Genomic DNA, 12,836 nt, shown 5'->3' on the forward strand with positions numbered 1-12,836 from the left:
CCGCCCCGCCCCGCCCTGTTCCGCCCCGCCCCGAGGGCAGCCCAGCCTCGTCTGCGCAGGCGCGGGCACCCCGACCGCGGCGTCCCACGCCGGCGTCCGCGCGTGGGGAGGGAAACCGACGCCGCCTAGCGGTTTCTGCGCGTGCCCACGCACGGGTCGACGGCGGAACACCCTGCGGGCAGGACGCAGCAGCGCCGCCTCGTGGACAACGCGAGTACGAGCGAGCCGGAAGGGCCCGGGGCGCACGGGGGTCGGGTGCACCCTGCAGTTGGAAGCAGCAGCGGGCTGTTTGCAATCTGTCTTGGCTCCCGTGCTGGGTGTGACTTTCCCCGCCTCCTCCCGGTGGCCCTCCTGGACCGCGTCCCCTTCCCTCCAGCCCCATCGCTCTCAGGGAGGGCGGCTGCGCTCATGAACTTGGCTGCGGGAGACAGTGAGCATGAAGCTCACACCCCTGAAAGAACAGAACCTGCAAACCAATGCTGTCTATATTAATGAAAAAAAAAAAAAGTTAAATATTGTATGTCAAAGCAGGACGTGGAGAGGAAGGTCGCATAGCAGCACTCTGGTATATTTGGTATCCGCGATGGAATTCTACACCTTCAGGCCTTTACCACTGTCCGAGCCTCATAAAAATTAAAATACAAAAAAAAATGTTGGGGGCCAGGTGGTGGTGGTGCACCCGGTTGAGCGCACCCATCACCATGCACAAGGACCCAGGTTCAAGCCCCTGCAGGGGGGAAACTTCACGAGTGGTGAAGCAGGGTTGCAGATGTCTCTCTCAATTTCTCATCAATTTCTCAATTTCTGCATCTATCCAATAAAGGAAAATAAAAAAAAAAAAAAGAAACAGAGAAAGGTAGAAAGAAAGAGGAAAAAATCTTCCCTTTCATCCCGTCTAACCCTTCTAGGCTTTCTCTCTCCTTTGCACATCATATGTGTCTCACTTTTACTCATCCATTTCCTCCTCAAATTAAAATTCTCTGTGTGGGGGGGTCTTGGTTGTGTTTCTTAGTCCACCCCCAGAACCTAGGACAGTGCTTGGTTGGCCATATTTGTCTAGTGCATGCACTCATTCATTCCGCAGCTACCCAACACGCGGTGCATTTACCTGTTTCTTGGGCACATTCATCTAACAGCGTTTATGGAGCATCTGTCATTAAACCAACACTGCACCAGCATCTGTGCTTTCATTCTGCGTGCGATTCTGAGGACCCGCTGTTTATTCAACCACTATGTTTGCAGCATTCCTGCAAATGCTGCGAATTGACATAATATGACACATGCTCAAAGTGTATGGTGTGATTTTTAAAAATCTTTATTTATTGATTGGATAGAGACAGCCAGAAATCGAGAGGGAAGGGGTGGCAGGAGGAGAGAGTGAAAGACACCTGCAGCCCTGCTTTACCACTGGCAAAGCTTTGCCCCTGGTGTGATGTTTTTTTTTTCTGGCATATGCATACAAATATGAAAGTATGCTGTAACAATGAATATATCTATTACCTCAGAAAGTTTCCTCATGCCTCTTTGTAATTATTACTTCTTGTACTTCCTTGTCTCCTTGGCTGCTGCATGCTTTCTGCCACTATAGAGTAATATACTTTTTTAAAAAAAGATTTTATATAAATGGAACCATACAGTGTGTGCTATTTTTTTTGGGGGGGTCCCATCTGCCTACTACTACTATCATGCTGTTATGTACCAGTAACTCACTCATGTATTTTCATTTTTTAAGATTTAAAAAAAATATTTGTTCCCTTTTGTTGCCCTTGTTGTTTTATTGTTGTAGTTATTATTGTTGTTATTGTTGTTGGGTAGGACAGAGAGAAATGGAGACAGGAGGGGAAGAGAGAGGGGGAGAGAAAGACAGACACCTGCAGACCTGCTTCACCACCTGTGAAGCGACTCCCCTGCAAGTGGGGAGCTGGGGGTTAGAACCAGGATCCTTATGCTGGTCCCTGCCCTTTGCACCACGTGTGCTTAACCTGCTGCGCTACCACCCAACTCCCATGTTTTCATTTTTTTAAGGTTTATATATTAATGAGAAAGAGCCAGAGCAGAGCATCATGACTCATGCTATATCTATGCCTAGTCTCTTTGTCATTGCAAATCTCTCCAGCACTTCTCTCAATCCCAGTCTATTTCAGACCCCCCCAACCTCCCCTCCAGTGTGCTCTGCACACTACAGTGGATTTGACAGAACTAAAGTACAGTCAAAACCAGTGTAGACCTTGCATTTCTCATAATGCTACTTGGCTAAGCTTGTAAAAAAATTATTATTTAATATTAATTGACAATATTGTGGGATAAGAGGGGTACAATTCCATACAATTCCCACCACCAGAGTTCCATATCCCATCCCCTCCATTGGAAGCTTCCCTATTCTTTTTTTTTCCTCCAGGGTTATTGCTGGGCTCGGTGCCTGCACCATGAATCCACCACTCCTGGAGGCCATTTTTCCTCCTTTTTGTTGCCCTTGTTGTTGTAGCCTCCTTGTGGTCATTATTATTGCCATTGTTGATGTTGTTCGTTGTTGGATAGGGCAGAGAGAAATGCAGAGAGGAGGGAAAGACAGAGAGGGAGAGAGAAAGACAGACACCTGCAGACCTGCTTCGCCGCCTGTGAAGCGACTCCCCTGCAGTGGTGAACCGGGGGCTCGAACCGGGATCCTTAAGCCGGTCCTTGCGCTTTGAGCCACATGCGCTTAACCCACTGCACCACCGCCTGACCCCTGCTTCCCTATTCTTTATCCCTCTGGGAGCAGGGGCTCAGGATCAATATGAGGTGCAGAAGGTGGGAAGGCTAAAGCTTTTTTTTTTTTTTTAATTTGGGGCAGGTATGGTTTACAGTACAGTTGTTGATACATGGGTACAATTTCTCATCTTCCTGTGATAGGTGTCTGCAAAACCCTCTCAACCCTCATCCTAGGCCCTTTCCTACATCATGCACCAGGACCCCGAGCCCCCTTCACCTCTTCCTTTTCCCCTACTTCCTAGAGTCCTTTGCTTTAGAGCAATGCATCACATCCAGCCCCAGGTTGACTTATGTTGTGCTCTTTGTTTTCTCTCTTTTGTCTCCACTTCCTTCTACCTTCCTTCCTTCCTTCCTTCCTTCCTTCCTTCCTTTCCTTCTTTCTTTTTTCCATTCTGTCTTCACCAAGGTTATTACTGAGGCTTGGTGCCAGCACTACAAATCCATTGCTCCTGGCAGTCATTTATTTATTCTTTCTATTTTGTCTTGATAGGACAGAGAGAAATTGAGAAGGGAGACAGGTAGAGAGGGAGAAAGACAGACATCTGCAAACCTGCTTCTCTGTTCCTAAAACATCCCTCCCTGCAGGTGGGAGACAGGAGCTGCAACCCAAGTCCGCGTGCGCTGAGCTGGGTGCACCACTGCCCCCTTCTGTTGTTGTTTCTTAAGTTCCACCTATGAGTAATTGTCCAAACTTGGAAGAAACCCAGATGTCCAATGACAGATGAGTGACATAGAAATGTATGCCGCATATACACGGTGGAACACCACACAGCTGTTAAGGTGAATGAGGTCACCTCCTTTGCCTCATCTTGGATGGAACTTGAAAGAATCACGCTAAGTAAAATAAGCCAGAAAGAGAAGGACTGGATGACCTCACTTATAGGCGGAACAGATAGGAAAGATGCAAAAAGCAGCTCCTACTAGAAAGAGTGACGGTGTGAGTAGGAAATGAGAAGAAATTCCAGGCTCCAATATGCAAAACAGACCTCAAAATAATGTGAATGGACCCCATCTCATTTCCCACAGGGAGCCATCTATTTCTACTCTCTATAGTCTCAAACAAAAAGATCGAAAGAAAAACTCGCATATTGATTCCTCCCTACACCACCAGTTGATTCCCCCTCTCAGGGTCTTGAGTAACTCCTCTCCTAGAAAAATTGTCTTTAAGCCCCCACATGTAAGTAGCTCCCTGTTCAGCTGAGCTCGCAAATCAGATGCTTTGCCCTTACTGTGGAGGAAGATCATCAGAAGCAACTCCCTCTCAGTCTCCCTTGTGAACAACTTGAAGAGAGTTTGGCTCTTAGTCATCTCTTCTCTGAGTTGTTTAATTGTGAACACTCTTAGAAACCATCATTTCAGCTTCTTTCTTGAGGCTTGTTCAAAGTGATGTATATGGACGAGACCGATCTTCACAGATATTTTTGGCTTGCATAAAATCAGGAAAGGTCAATCCACCCTTTAAAGAAATCTAGGGACAGACCAACTGTGGGTTAATCATTAATACCATGGCCACTCCCTCTCTCATGAGCTATTGCTTCACAAACAAACGGAGAAAGTTCTCCACAGTTGCGTGTGTTTTAACTGAGTAAGGAGAAACAAAATGAAGAGAAACACAAAGGGGAGGGAGAGCTTGCAGAAGCCCAGCTGAAATCCAGGCCCTGGGATGGGTTAAAGATGTGCTGACCAAGCAAAACACCCTAATCTGTTCACAAAAGGCTCCAAGGTGAGTCAGCTGAAAGGGGCTAATCCCCAGAAGGGCCTAATCCCCAGAGCTATAGAGGCCACACAGCCCCAGAACACTGGGAAACAGGAGCTGATGATGGCTTCAACCACCACTGTGTGGGGGTCATGGAAGGAGTTCAGTGGGGGTCGGGGAGGGGAGAGGCATGCTTGGTTCTCCAGGAGATCACATCTCTGCACTTGTGTGGGGCATTCACACAGCTCAGCCTTGGTCTGGGCCCAGATGGCAGGGTGATTCTAAGGGTGCAGACACTGAAGGGGGAGGGGCGATCAGGGTGGGACACAGAGGTGGGGTAACTATACTTGGTGTAAAGCAGCAAAGTACAGTGTTGCTGATTCTGTGTATGTCAAGAAACCAACTGGTGTGGGGATTACACTGCACTATGGAGAAGAGAAGAGTATCTCCGCGGGCGGGCAGAGCGCCTGACTCTAATGCTTGAATCCCCGCCCCCCCTTCAGTCCTGGATACTGCAGACACTGGAGTGGCATTTTAGCCTCTCTCTCTCTCTCTCCCTCTCAAATAAAAGAAAACAAATCTTTAAAAAAATTTTTACTGCAGCTAGAAGTGGACCTACCGTTTGACCCTGCAATTCCTCTCCTGGGGCTATATCCCAAAGAAACAAACACACCCATTCAAAAAGATTTGTGTAGACCTATGCTCATAGCAGCACAATTTGTAAGAGCCAAAACCTAGAAGCAACACAGATGTCCAATAACAGATGAGTGGCTGAGAAAGTTGTGGTCTATATACACAGCTATTAAAAATGGTGACTTCACCTTCTTTACCTCATCTTGGATGGAGCTTGAAGGAATCATGTTAAGTGAGATAAGTCAGAAAGAGAAGGATGAATATGGGATGATCTCACTCATTTGCAGAAGTTGAAAAGTAAGAACAGAAGGGAAAACACAAAGGCAAAAAACTTAGCCTGGAGTTGGTGAATTGCATCAAAGTAAAAGACTCTGGGGTGAGGGGGAGGGTTTAGGTCCTGAAACATGATGGCAGAGGACCTAGTGGGGGTTGAATTGTTATGTGGAAAACAAAGAAATGTTACACATGTACAAACTATTGTATTTTACTGTTGACTATAAACCATTAACCCCACAATAGAGAAATAAAGAAAATTCTACTGCAGTAGATCTAGGGGTGAGGGAGAGAGAAGCAACCAAAAGAAACACACACACACACACACACACACACACATGCGTGCGCAACTCAGCATAGGTCAGCTGACTTTGAAACCCAAAGTGTAAACAGGGCTGGAGAGTGAGCTCACCTGGCTGGGTGGGCACTTTGCTGTGTATGTGGTCCTGATCTGAACCCAGCACCGCGAGGAAGGGAATGCCATGGCACCACGGGCAGCTCTGATACTGTGCCATCTCATCTGAATGGGGGGGGGGAAGTGACCTGGCTTGGGTGTGGTGGAATTACAGTGTGAGGCCTCTGTTACACATTAAAGTCTGAGGCCCCTGAGAAGCGGGAGGGTTAAATGTTCACTTACTACAACATAGTTCTTGCAGTTCTGCTGCTCCACAGAGTGATGCCTAAGAGCAGAAAAATGGAACCCACTGGGGCTGGGTGGTGCCAAACCTGGTTAAGCTCACATATTACCAAGTGGAAGGAGCAGGGTTCAAGTCCCCTGCTCCCCCGCCTGCTTCATGAGCAGTGAAGCAGATCTGCAGGTGTCTATCTTTCATTCTTTCTATCTCCCCACCCTCTCTCAATTCTCAATTTCTCTCTATCCTAATAAAACTAATTAGAAAAAAAAAAGAAAGAAAAATGCAACACATTCACAGGTTTTTTTTTTTTTAAGGAGAATATAAAAGAAATCTGATTTCCAAGAAAGTCCAGATGTTGAAATTACTAATCAAAGTTGTTAAATCAACTGTCTTAAATGTGTCATGAGATCAAGGAAACATGAACCAAGCATTAAAGGAAACCGGGGCAATATTTGAACAGAGTGAGAACTGTAAGGAAAGATTCAAACATTATTAAGAAAAACTGAAGCACGCTAAAATTCTAGAGCTAAAAATTGCTACAGTTAAGGGACTTGGAGCTGCCTCACCTGGTAGAAAATATACTTTACCATGTGCGAGGACCCGGATTTGAGCCCCTGGACGTTACCCGGGAGCATTTGTATGGGGAAGTGGTAGGAGCAGAACATTCGTTTCATCTGGCAGGATCACCGTTAGCACCTGTGCTGAGTTAAGTGCCAAGGCGGTGGCGATGTGGAGGAAGAAGTGATGATTCACGCCCAGGGCAGGGCCAGCTTGCCTGCCAGAGGACCGGATATCTGGCCTGACCCTGGCTTGCTGAGTTGGAGGTCAATGTGCTAGAGCACTGAGCTCACACTTCTGGGACACCAGACACTGCAGTTTCAATCCCTGGTACCATCATATACGACAGATGTCAGCAATGCTTTGTTCTCTCTCTCTCTCTCTGAATTTTTTCTCTCTTATAAAAAACAAGTAAGTCTTTTGAAAAAATTAATTTTTTTTTAAATAGCCACTTGGACTTGGTACCTACACTATGAATCCACCACTCCTGGTGGTCATCATCCTCCCCCTTTCTTTCTTTCTTTCTTTCTCTCTTTCTCTCTTTCTTTCTTTTTTTTAATTTGACATAGAAATAGAGAGGGAAGGAGCCATAGAGAGGAGGGGCACCTGCAGCGCTGCCTCACTGCTTGTGAGGCTTCTCCTCGCGGGTGGGGACCAGGTTCTTGCACTCTACCAGGTGCACCACCAACCAGTCACAAATAAGGCTTCTTAGAAAAACAAACCTAAGGGCTGGCTGGTGGCACATCTGGTAGAGCATACGTGCTCCCTTGCACAAGGACTGGGTCCAAGACCCTGGGTCCTCACTGCAGGAGAGAAGCTTCATAATCAATGGACAAAAAATAGGGACAGATAGCCCAGCTGAAAAGATAGAAAGATGAAAAATTAGCATATCCAAAATATGCAGAGAGCATATTTTGCTAAATATGCTCTTCCTAAAATGCACCAAAATCTCATTCCCAGTGGCACAGAGAATGTGAGAGACAGTAACAGAGACACCAGAGCCTTGTTCAGCTCTGGCTTGATGGTGGTGCTGGGGACTGAACCTGAGACCTCAGAGCCTCAGGCATGAAAGGCTTCTGCATAACCAGCATGCTGTTTCCCCTGCCCCACGCCATCTCTATAGGGGGTCATTTTTCCTCTCACACTCTCACAGATACACAGGTTCTCATACTCACACTGACTTTTCAGGGTGAAAAAGAAGCCGCAGAGTCAGTGACAAAAGGAAGGGAATAAAGGGTGGGGAGTGTCATCTGTTCTCTTAGCTGCAGGTTCAGGGCCCCAGAGATGGCCAGGGAATCCCAAATATCCACAGACTGACCATGAAAGGGCTGGACTGGGGGCACTGGAGCGACAGCCCACAGCCCTAAGAGTCACATGAGTTATAGGACAGGAGGCCTCGGTGTTTTCTGTATAAATTTTTGGTGCCTGTAGTTGGTGACCCTAAAGTGTACAAAATGTTCACCAAGTGTCTGCTACTCTAGGTTTCCCTTAATGGCCCGCTGTGTCCTGAGGGGCCAAGGAAATACTTTCTGTGCCCGGGGGGGGGGGGAATATCTTTAAATTTGTTTTTTTACAACCAGAAATTTAGAGAAAAGAGGGAGAGAGAAGGAGAGAGAGAGACAGAGAGACAGAGAGACAGAGAGAGAGAGACCACTACAGTCTTGCTTCACCATTTGCAAACTTTTCCCCCTACAAGTGGGGACCAAGGGCTTGAACCCAGGTCCTTGAGAATTATAGCATGTGTTCTCAACCAAATGCACCACTACCTGGCCCCGCCCTGTGGGTCTTTTTTTAAAAAATGGTTTTATCATTTATTTTCTCTTTTGTTGCCCTTGTTTTATTGTTGTAGTTATTATTGTTGTTGTTGATATTGTTGTTGTTGATGTTGTTGTTGATGTATTGTTGTTGGGTAGGCCAGAGAGAAATGGAGAGAGGAGGGAAAGACAGGGGGAGAGAAAGACAGACACCTGCAGACCTACTTCATTACTTGTGAAGCAACTCCTCTACAGGTGGAGAGCCGGGGGCTGGAACTGGGATCATTAAGGCGGGTCCTTGTGCTTTGTGCCACGTGCGCTTAACCCACCGCACTACGCCCGACCACCCTCCTCCCCATCATGGGTATTTTAAAGAGGCTTGGGGACCTGGCTGGATAAAGATTTGGGGTAGGGGAAGAATTTGCCAGAACACTGTATAGTGAGTCTGGGACAAGACAAGTCCTTCTTGGATTTGGGGGGAGAGTCCTCATTTGGAAGAGCAGAGGTGCTCACTGGACTGGCTGAGGTGAGGATGTCTCATGAGTGAAGACGGAAGTCCAGAGAGTGAAGGACAGAGGAAAATGGCAAAGGGGGCTTCTGAGGAGCCTTGTATGATCTCGGGATCCTGCAGGTCCTTGTCCTTTGTCCTCTGGAATTCTGGAGAACAATTACCCTGAGGTTATCTAAATAAAGGGGCCTGTTTTGGGTTGGGGAGACAGCATAATGGGTGTGAAATATGGTTTTTGTGCTTGAGGCTCCACAGTTCAGGTCTAATCCCCAGCACCACCATAAGCCGGAGCTGAGCAGTTCTTTGATTTCTGTACTGCTCTCTCTCCCTCATTAAAAGATAAAACAAGGGGGGCGGGCGGAAGCGCAGCGGGTTAAGCGCACGTGGCGCAAAGCACAAGGACCGGCATAAGGATCCCGGTTCGAACCCCGGCTCCCCACCTGCAGGGGGGTCGCTTCACAAGCGGTGAAGCAGGTCTTCAGGTGTCTATATTTCTGTCCTCCTTTCTGTCATCCCGTCCTCTCTCCATTTCTCTCTGTTCTAGCCAGCAACAACAACAACAATAATAACTACAACTAAAAAACAAGGGCAACAAAAAGGAAATAAATAAAATATTAAAAATAAAATAAAAGATACAACAAACAAAAATATTTTCAATATATTTATTTTTTTAATTGCCACCAGGGTTATTATTGTAACTCAGTGCCAGTACTATAAATCCACCACTTCTGGTGGCCATTTTTCCTTTTTTTTTTTTTTGATAGGACAAAGGGAAATTGAGAGGTGAGTGGGAAGGTAGAAAGAGAGACATCTGCAAATCTGCTTTACCACTTGTGAAGCCTCCTCCCTGCAGTTGGGAATGGGGCTCTAACCTGGGTCCTTGCACGTAGTAATGTATGTGCTCAATCATGCCACTGCTTGGCCCCATAATATTTATCTTAAAAATATACAAATGAACAGTAATGATTAAGCAAAAGAAGAAGAAGAGGAAGGAGAAGGAGACGGAGAAGGAGAAGAGGAAGGAGAAGAAGAAGAAGAAGAAGAAGAAGAAGAAGAAGAAGAAGAAGAAGAAGGAGAAGGAGAAGAAGAAGAAGAAGAAGAAGAAGAAGAAGAATGAGAAGAAGAAGAAGAAGAAGGAGAAGAAGAAGAAGAAGAAGAAAGGAAGGAAATGGGGAGGAGAGGGGATGGAAGGGGAGGGGAGAGGATGGGAGGAGAGGGGAGGGGGAAAATGTGTTCTGTGTGCCAGCCCGGGGGACAGTGCTAGTTCTGGGCAGCAGGGGGCAGAAAGCCTCCTGTGTCAGCAGTAGCTACTAAACTTTGCTGAAGCAATTGGAGCAGTGAAGGGTTGTTCAGAGGTCATTCTGGTGGATTCCCTGCCTCAGAGCCAAATTGAACCTCCAGTTGCTAGTGCCCATCTCCAAAGAAAGAGCCGATCCAAAGTGAGAAAAGGAGGACCAAGGAACCCCCCCCCCCATTTATCCACTCACCAACCACACACCCTACCCAGCATTCCCCTGTGTCAGAGGCCCTCGTGTTGAACATGCACCGAGGAAGAGGATCAGGGGTCTCTGCCTGCGAGGAGCTCACAGTCTGGCGCGGGGAGAAAAGCACACAAGCAAAACGCGGAAGAAAAGAGCTGGCACTGCAGTGAAAATACAGCGGAGGACTGGGAGGGAGAGCTGGTCAAGTTTTGGTAACAGGAGCCAGCCCCGCGCCAGTGAGCAGTGGGTCAGGGAGGGGACATCGCTGAGCCAGAGACTCCAGGTCAGAAGTGACATTGAGTAGAGGTTAGGAATAAGCCTGGGTCCTGTGCTGAATATGGGCCCCAGATCAAATCAATGTGGTTTACAGTCTACAATATTTATACACTTTCCCCATATTTGGGAGCTACTCTCTTCCCTGATCCAGCTTTCTAGCCATGACATCATCTCCCCAGACAATAACCTGGGCCCACCTGCATATCAGAGGTCAGGCTCAAGGAAAAACTAGAGAAGTCATGGTCCTTTGGAATGTACCTAAAATAGACCTACTAGCTATTTCCAAAATGGAGACCCCAAATGTTCATCTGCAATATTCCAGCCTTTAGGTTCATGATTACTCAACAATTTGTTCTACTTTATATCTTAACTCTTTTTCAGCCACCAGGTTCCAGATGCTACCATGATGCCAACCTCACTTCCCTGGGCAGACGACCCCACCAAATGTGTTCTGGAGCTCTGCTTCCCCAGAGCTCTGCCTCACTAGGGAAAAAGAGAGACAGGCTGGGAGTATAGATTGACCTGCCAACACCCATGTTCAGCGGGGAAGCAATTACAGAAGCCAGACCTTCCACCTTCTGCACCCCATAATGACCTTGGGTCCATACTCCCAGAGGGATAAAAAATAGGGAAGCCATCAGGGGAGGGGATGAGATAAGAAGTTCTGGTGGTGGAAATTGTATGGAGTTGTACCCCTCTTATCCTATGGTCTTATCAGTGTTTCCATTTTATAAATAAAAATTAAAAAAATAATAAGCCTGGGGCTGGGAGAGGAAGGGAGGGAGAGATGACAGAGACAAAGAAAGAAAGAGAGAAGAGAGATGGTCAGGCCCTGGGGACTGACTGATTGTGTTCATGATCTGTTTCTCACAAAATTGACCTCAAATCTAGCAATTTTGTATTGTGAACATTAAATATCTCATAATTGAAGGGCCAGGTGGTGGTGCCCTGGTAGAAAACACATAATATACAGGGACCGAGATCCCCACCTGCAGAAGGGAAGCAGCACTGGCCGTGAAGCAAAGCTGCAGGTGTGTATCTCTTTCCCTCCCCTCTCTATTCCCTCCTTTGTCAATTTATCTGTTTTCATCCATCCGATCAAGCAATATCTTGCAATTTGTGTGGAACAGGAATCTGGTCATGGGTTAACTGAGGGCCTCTGCCTTGAGGCTGGGGCAACAGTCTCAGCTGAGGCTGGCTCCCTCTTGGTGCAACTCCCAGCCAGTGCCGCTCAGTGATGCCTTCACCGCCTCCCACCCAGTGACTCCCCAGCTTTCCCTGCCAGCACTCTGCAGTGCCTGCTTCTTTCTTCTTTCCTTCATGATTTTTTTTTTTTTTTTTGCTTTTTCCCATCTCCCTGCTCCGGACTGTGAGTTCCTCCTACCAGGCAGAGGCTCCCTGGTCCTGTTCTGGGGGAGAACTTGCTCCCAAGTTCACTCACAAGATTCAGGGTGCAGTTCAGACTCAGAACCCAAGTTCCTATCTGTCTGTGGGCTGGGCCCTGCTTCAGGACTCTCCCCTGTGGGCTCCTACACAGAACAATTCCTAACATGGGTGCTTGATCCCCCAGTTCCAGGGATCTGACAGGGGTGGTACTGGTGGGGAAGTTAGTGAACAAAAAAGGGTAACAGGGAAATGAAGACTGGCAGAGGTGGGATGTCATTCTTCTGGAACAACCTCCTGCCTGAGTGTCTCTCAGGCACCACAAGAGCTTCCTGCCCTGCAAACAAGTGAGGCTGGAAGGGCTGAAGTGTTCCTGTCAGGGAAGCTACTCACCAGTTCAGGCCGGTGGCCCAGCGGTGGGCTGTCTTCCTGGGAGGCTGAACATGGCCACTCACAGCAACGGCCACCATCAAGGCAGGGCTTTTCTTTTTTTCTTTTTCTTTCTTTCTTTCTTTCTTTCTTTCTTTCTTTCTTTCTTTCTTTCTTTCTTTCTTTCTTTTTTTCCCTCTAGGTTGTCGCTAGGGCTCTGTGCCCGCACTAGGAATCCACTGCTCCTGGTGGCTCCCCCACCCCCATTTTATTGGATGGGACAGAGAGAAATTGAGAGAGGATGGGGAGATAGAGAGGAAGAGAGCAAGACAGACACCTGCAGACCTGCTTAGCTGCTTGTGAAGTGTCCCACCTGCAGGTGGGGAGTGGGGGATCGAACCTGGATCCTTGTGTGGGTCTTGGTGCTTTGTACTATGTGCGCTTAACCAGGTGTGCTACTGCCCAGCCCCCAGCCCAGCAAGGCTTTTCCTCCTTCCTGGTTCTTTCTAGGCCCACCCC

This window comes from Erinaceus europaeus, chromosome 10 (assembly GCF_950295315.1).
Source record: "Erinaceus europaeus chromosome 10, mEriEur2.1, whole genome shotgun sequence".
NCBI lineage: Eukaryota > Metazoa > Chordata > Mammalia > Eulipotyphla > Erinaceidae > Erinaceus > Erinaceus europaeus.